The 6670-nt window shown below is 45.1% G+C and overlaps 1 long non-coding RNA gene across 1 annotated transcript; it reads left to right on the forward strand.

The window, feature by feature from the left end:
* The first annotated feature begins 25 nt into the window (after window positions 1-25).
* On the forward strand, window positions 26-4024 carry LOC135580044 (uncharacterized). Its single transcript, XR_010474106.1, has 2 exons — window positions 26-1258; window positions 2136-4024. It is a non-coding gene; the product is annotated as an uncharacterized LOC135580044 (long non-coding RNA).
* The last annotated feature ends 2646 nt before the right edge of the window (window positions 4025-6670 follow it).

Below are 6670 nucleotides of genomic sequence, written 5' to 3' on the forward strand. Positions count from 1 at the left end.
GCGCTCCGCCCGCCGCCGCCCCGCCCCCCGCCGCCGCGGGGCCACGTCTCCGGTCTGACGCACGCGGCGGCGGCCGGGGGGCGCCGGTCGGGCCGGGCCGGGCCGCCCCCGCTGGCCCAGCCGCGACAGGCGGGACAGCCGCGCTCCGCCCGCTCCCGCTTGCCCGGAGGCCGGGCAGCAGGGGGCCGCTAACGGTAACCGGCAGCCGAGGCCTCCGGGAGGGCCCGCGGCATCCGCGGCTGGAGCGGCCGTCGGCCGCGGCGGACGGAGCTGCGAGTCGGGGGCTGGCAGAACAAACGCCGCATAAACAGGCTGGTTTGGGGCTTGTGTCTCCACAACGTGCAGTCCGTGCCGCGGGCAGCGATGCCGGGTGGAGGGGACCACGGGGGGCCGTCCCCACGCCGCGGGCGGCTTCGGTCTGTGTCTGGAGGATGGCAGCAGAAATTGTTACGGAAAGACCTTGACCTCAACGCACAGAGCTGTGGAAAGACTACAAAGAGACCAGGCTATAAAGCGCCTGGGATTCCATTAACAATAGAAAAGTGTCCCAAAGAGTGACAATTGGAAACACAAACTTCTGGCCCAGCGCTTCAAAAAGCGCAGACTGAAAACTGCTGCTGAAGAAACCACATATTTGAAGGGACTTTTGTTCAGCATTTCCAAGAAAGATTTACATCTCTGGCAGAACGAAGAGACAGGATAAATTCTGCATCAGAGGGAGGTACTTGCCCTCTAATGACTTGCCCCTAACCTTAGGGTAGCTTGTATACCCCCTTAGGGGCCTTACAAATATGTAAACATAAAGAAATACAAATATATAAGCTCACTAGGGGGGAGTTAATGGAAACAAATACAACATGAGGCACCACAGCTGTTTTGCCGCAAAAAAAATTAACTGTGTTGGGATGTGGACCAAAGGTCTGCTGTGGATAGCTGTGGGTAATTCTGACTTCACGTACTCCCTGACCCATCTGCTTCAGGAACTGCCGAGGGCAGACACAGGTCTTTCGTTTGGGAGTTGCTGATGTGATTTATAGCTGTGGGAGTCCAGCTCATCGTTTGACTGAAGTGTTTGCTTAAGTGCTTTGCCGTGCAGAGCTGCTTTCCTCAGCTAAAGCCTTGAGGCTTTCTGAGACACCTCAAGAAACAAGGGTCTTAATCTGGCAGGAGCTGGAAGAGGTTTTTGGCATAGCTCCTTCCCCGTCCTTCAGAGCCGCCAGCCTAAAAGATGTCAGCAATACTGCACCATTACGTAATTGTAAGCATTAGCCCCATGCTTTGGGGGTATGGCTGAGGAATAAAACGGGATGAATGAGCAAGGTTTCCATATGGACAAAAGCGCCGGGTTTCTTTTTTGAGCTAAAGGAATGGTTATGGCAACCACTGTGTTCATTTTCTTTTTATTGGTTTCTTTCCATTACTCTTTACTCCTGGCAGCAGCTTACAGAATCCCTCCCTGTCCTGGATGGTTTCTTCTTTCAGATGTTTGCAGACAGTTGTTCCACTCACCCTTTCGTCATCACTTAGCTCATTTAATCTTTTCTCATAAGTCAGTCCCTCCCATTACCTAATCATGGTGCTGCTTTTCCCTGAACTCCTTCTCAGTTGCTCATTTATTTTACGGTGACATGGTGGCCAGTAATCCTGCCATTGTTAATGTTTCCTGTTGTGGACTTTTGGGCTATTTTTGTTCAGAGTTGCTGCAGGACTTAGAGGACTGAGCTAAGCTTCCCCTGCAAAGAATAATTACAGGCAAAGTCATCAATACCGCAATAGAAAACAGGGTTCATGGATAATTATAGCTGATGGGTTGGGGATGGGGGCTTAGTACAGGTCTGGTATGTGAACTTCCAGTGGAAGAAGGCCCAAAATTAATGTCTGATATTAAACACACGCAATTGGGGCTCTAGGTGCCTTTGCTCCACTGGAAAGATTTTGCTGCCTGCAGAAAACTGTGTAATTTTTTTTGTGAGTTCCTGCATTATTTTTTTTAAGACCATCTAGGCAGTTGAAGCCTGAAGTAATTTTGGGGTATTTATTTTACTGAAGGTATTGTTTCCACCAAAATGATAGGTAACAGAAACAAGATTCAGCCATCTGTTTGACTGCAGGTTTTTGACATCCTTTGATTTCAGGTTGCCTCTTTGGTTTTCGTTGACACCAGAGGACTGTGGGACAGTTTGTAAAGGAAGTGCCATTGCTGCAAACCTGGTGCATTTGCCTTCGCTGTTGATTGTTCTATTCTGTCATTCAGAATTTACAAACTCCAGCAGCGTTACTGCTGCTACTAAGTGCTACCTCGCAGTATTTAAGAACCAAATGCAGTGCTGGTTTGCACCTGAGTTGAAACCATCACAGACCAGCCTCCAGAATCAGCTGGACACAGGGACAGATTGCACCGGCAGTGCTTACATGGCAGTTATCCCCGGTCATGGACCCTTGAGCTGATTCCTGAGTGCAATCCAGGCTCAGGATGCCCAGTTGTGAAGTCTTGGCTCAGCACCAACATAGCATCTGCCAGCATACAGCTCCCACCTTCTGCTGATTCCTGCTCAGTTGGTTGGTTTGTTTTTGTTTTGTTGGTTTGTTTGGTTTTGTTTTTTTCTCTCTCTGATCCCTTGTTAATTTGAGGATAAACCCTGAAAAAACTGAAAGCCATCCCATACCCAAAGGTCCGGGGTCCCAAGAGCAGCCCTGAAGCTGGGGCTGAGGGGATGGTGCTGTGCAGAGCTTGACAGACCACATCCCCTGCCAGCTTCGGGAGAGGCTGGGGCTAGAACACAGTTTGAGTGCAAGAGCTTTGTCTCTACCCACAATGCAAATGCTTTTCATCAGTCATCTCTCCAACAACTGTTGAAAACAGCATAATCTGCTAACACAGAAAAGCTAAATTGCTTTCAGACAAAGTAGTGAAAAACTGCTTCTGTGATTCAACTCGAATCCAAAATTTGACAGCTGTAGTGCTTCTTAGCTGCTTGAAGTTTCTGTCAAAGTTTCTTTTCCCCTAGTTTGCATTTATCTAGTTTTACATTTTAACTCTTCTCCCTCCAGATTCACGTTTTTGAAATTTGAATTTAAATGCACCAGATGTTTAAATAGTAGCAACATACTGGAAATAGGCTTTAAAATAAATTGCATGGATGTTATGGGCTGAGTCTGGGGAGGAGAAGCACAGCTTCAGAGCAAGGTGAAGAATATGCTGTAATTTCTTAAGCCTGCAGCATTTTCTACATACTATACCTTTACAGCATCAGAAGGAAAACCCTGAAAGGATGTTTAATCTCATGAGCTCTTTTGTTGTTCCTAAGTAAAGAGGAGCCATTTAATTGTAATCATACCATTCATCACTGGTATGATTACAATTAAAGCAGTGCAATTACATCAGGGAAGAATTTGGCCCGACTAGTTATTTGTAGAGAAGCTATCGACAGTGGTCCCCATGTACCTCCTACTGTTGAGAAAACAGAGAGCTAAAGACATGCCAAAAGAAACAGGGATAACTCCAGTTTTCTGACCTTTGGCTGAACCAGAGCTCCTGGATCTGAATGATGCTTCACCTTTGTTACGCTTCTGATCATCATTAGGTTTTCTTCAGTGATCCATCTGAAAACATCTTTCTATCTGGGGACCTCCAGCGCTATGCTGGCTACAGCTATTGCAGCTCCGAGCCACTGAGCCGTGCGCTTCATGGGAGCAGCATCTTAGCTAATTTTAGATGTGACGTGATGCAGTGAGTGGGGGTAGCTCACATGAGGCTGGAGGGATGGAGCCCAGCAGCCATGAAATTCTGCCGTTAAATTACCCACCTTTTTGTCCACTGTCTTTAAACGCTTACTTGTAGAACTTCTGCTGCTAGCAAATCTGTGTCAATAAATCATAATTTATAAACACGAATAGCACATTCTTCATGAAAATATCCTTTTACATATCTAAATGGTAAAGTAAACGTTTGAAAAAACAGGTCCCTAAATTTTTAAGGTATTTTAAAACAGTAATCTCAAAATAAACAAGAAGAAATGTTTGTTAATCATCTGGAATTTCAAATTTCCTATTTTGCATGGGAACCTGAGTAACCAGACATGTGGTATGCTTGTTAGCTGGGAAAGGGTCAGGATTAGAATAGATTCTGAAAGTTAGAAAGCACTAAGATAAAGCAGCAGTCTTGGCTGCCTAAACTTGAAATAAACAATGTTTTCTGTTAATTGCTGGAACAGATCAACACTGAAAAACCCTACACGTCTAAATGATTTTCTGAAATACAGTGCATGTCAGGAGAGAGGACGTCTCAGGGGACTGGGCATGAGCTGGCCAATAATTTACCTGAAAAAGGGATTATCTGATACAGACATAACTGATGAGGAACAAAATGTGAAGTGTGGTTTAGTGGCTTCTGTGTGAGCTCAGTAGCTTTAAGTCATGGGATTCCTAACACAGAAGAGTGCGGTCAGCTGAAAGTAATCATTGTTTTGGATTTATAGTGCTAAGCATCACTGAGCCATAGGCAGAAGTAGTATGTTCTGCTGTAAGCTTTCATGCCAAGTGTGGAAGCACAGCTCATGGGCCTTATGTACTGCTGCCGTCCATGCAGGTACGACAGAATGAGCAACTCCCCATCATCATTTAGTCTGGCACCAGTATGATTCTCTAAATCACTAGCATAATGGCAGAAGGCGGCTCTCAACGTTTTCCTGCGGCATTAGACTAGGCCCACGCAGAGGGTGAATGGAGACACGTTTTGCTGCTCTTACATGACACGGGTCCGTGCCAGCACCACTCCTCACCACAGAAGTGGGCACACACCCCGCGCTGTGCTTCACACTTATTCGTCAGCTGACAGTTGCCTACGTGGAATGCATCTGACCTCGTCGCAATTAAGCCTGATATGTTCAGACTTGCCCTCATTTCAACACATGTAGTTAAAAGGTTTTTTTTTTCCTCTGTTGTTTTTCAGTCATATATTTGAACCTTGCACTTCACCAGAAATCAACTTGAATACAACTACTGGAAAAAAAACACACACAAAAAACAGCTAACCAACAGCAACAACCCAACACACACTAAAGCCACACCACCAATCACCAAAAAAAAAAACCCCCCACCAAAAAAACTTAGGGATAGCTTACAAGTTTACAGTTTCAACTCTGGCTATTTCACACTACTTCAGTAGGGGAACAACCCAAAAGACAACGTGCTTCAGTGCTCCAGGACTCCTTTGGTACAAAGGCCATGGTGGACACAGGCTTGGAAGCAGGTAACCTCACAGGAGCTGTGGTCAGGAAGACTGGAACAGTCTGTTGTGGTAAGAAGGCATAAATAACAGCGATCTGTGGCCTATACTAGTTGTCAGTCCAACTATCCAGGCATCACACACACACAGTACGCACCTGCTTCGTTTTTACTTTCCCCCTTCCTAGGTTGTCAAAGGTTGGCTTTCCATTGGGACTACAACCAATTCAGCTACAGCAGTGACTCCACATTTAAAAGCCTCTTTGTTGTTCCTTCTAGAAGTGCTTTTGTATCCTCCAAGCTGTGGCTGTGAGACATTCGCATAGTTGAAAGATCATAGTTTGAGGGCTTCCTTCATCCCTTCCCACAGCTGTAGGTGTTTCCGGTGGATGTGATTTACAGAGCTGTCCAAGCAGTCCAGGCTGCACTGCCAGAAGTTTCTGTCTATATGAACAGCTGTCACACTAAAGTATTTAGAATTAAGGCTATATGTTTTTACATATGCATACACATACGCTTACATATTAAAACAAGCCTGCATGCAACTGAGAGGTAAGATTGTTTACTATAGCACAAACATAAGGGGATGTAACACACATGGAAACTGTTTTGGTCTAGCTGGTGGTTGTATGGTACAACAACTTTTTGTTCAGCAAGAGGGAAAATATATTTACACTTGAGACCTTTAAAACTCAGATCATGCAGCAGACAACTTCCCATTTAGACTAGCTAATAATGATTTCGGAGTCTGAACTGTGTATTTTTCTATGCCTGACTTCATCTGTTGTATTGCATTTTTAGAGCATTGTATATGACAAACCTTTCAGGAATCCCAAAACCAAATGGAAGTTCCACTGAATCACTTGAAGCCGCTGAAGAACACCATCAGTGAGGCCACACAATTGCATGGAATGCGATGAATTTCCAGGAATAGGACTGCTTCCCGGAGATTGTGTAAAATACAAGCATAAAAAGAGAGAACAAAGGTAACGCTGACAGTCTCTGCACCACCAGGCTATTTTAGTTTGTGAAAAGAAGAATGAAGAAAACAGCCATGTTAGAAGACCTTTGCTAAGCTAACAGGAAGCCTGTATGTCAAGGGCAAACCCTGAAACAAAGCAGTACAAAATTATCTCAGCAAAAATGTAATCTCTCCATGATTTTATCTTATTAAACCAAATCCACTTTTAGCTTGGATGCAATGCTAATGGAGATCTTAAGATCTCTATGACCATGCTTCCATCTAGCAATAATAAAGGCATGACTAGGTAAAAGGCAATAATTATAGAAACAGGTGAACTCTGCAGCTCTGAGGTGAAAGGAGAGCAGTGCAAAAACCACAAAAGTTCAAAAGCAATAGGAAGCCTGTCCATTCAGGTTCATTAAGAAATAAGTTCTGCTGACTAGAACTTGCTCTGAAGCAGTGGTTAAGCACACTGCTTTC

The sequence above is a fragment of the Columba livia genome, chromosome 8, assembly GCF_036013475.1.
Source record: "Columba livia isolate bColLiv1 breed racing homer chromosome 8, bColLiv1.pat.W.v2, whole genome shotgun sequence".
Lineage (NCBI taxonomy): Eukaryota > Metazoa > Chordata > Aves > Columbiformes > Columbidae > Columba > Columba livia.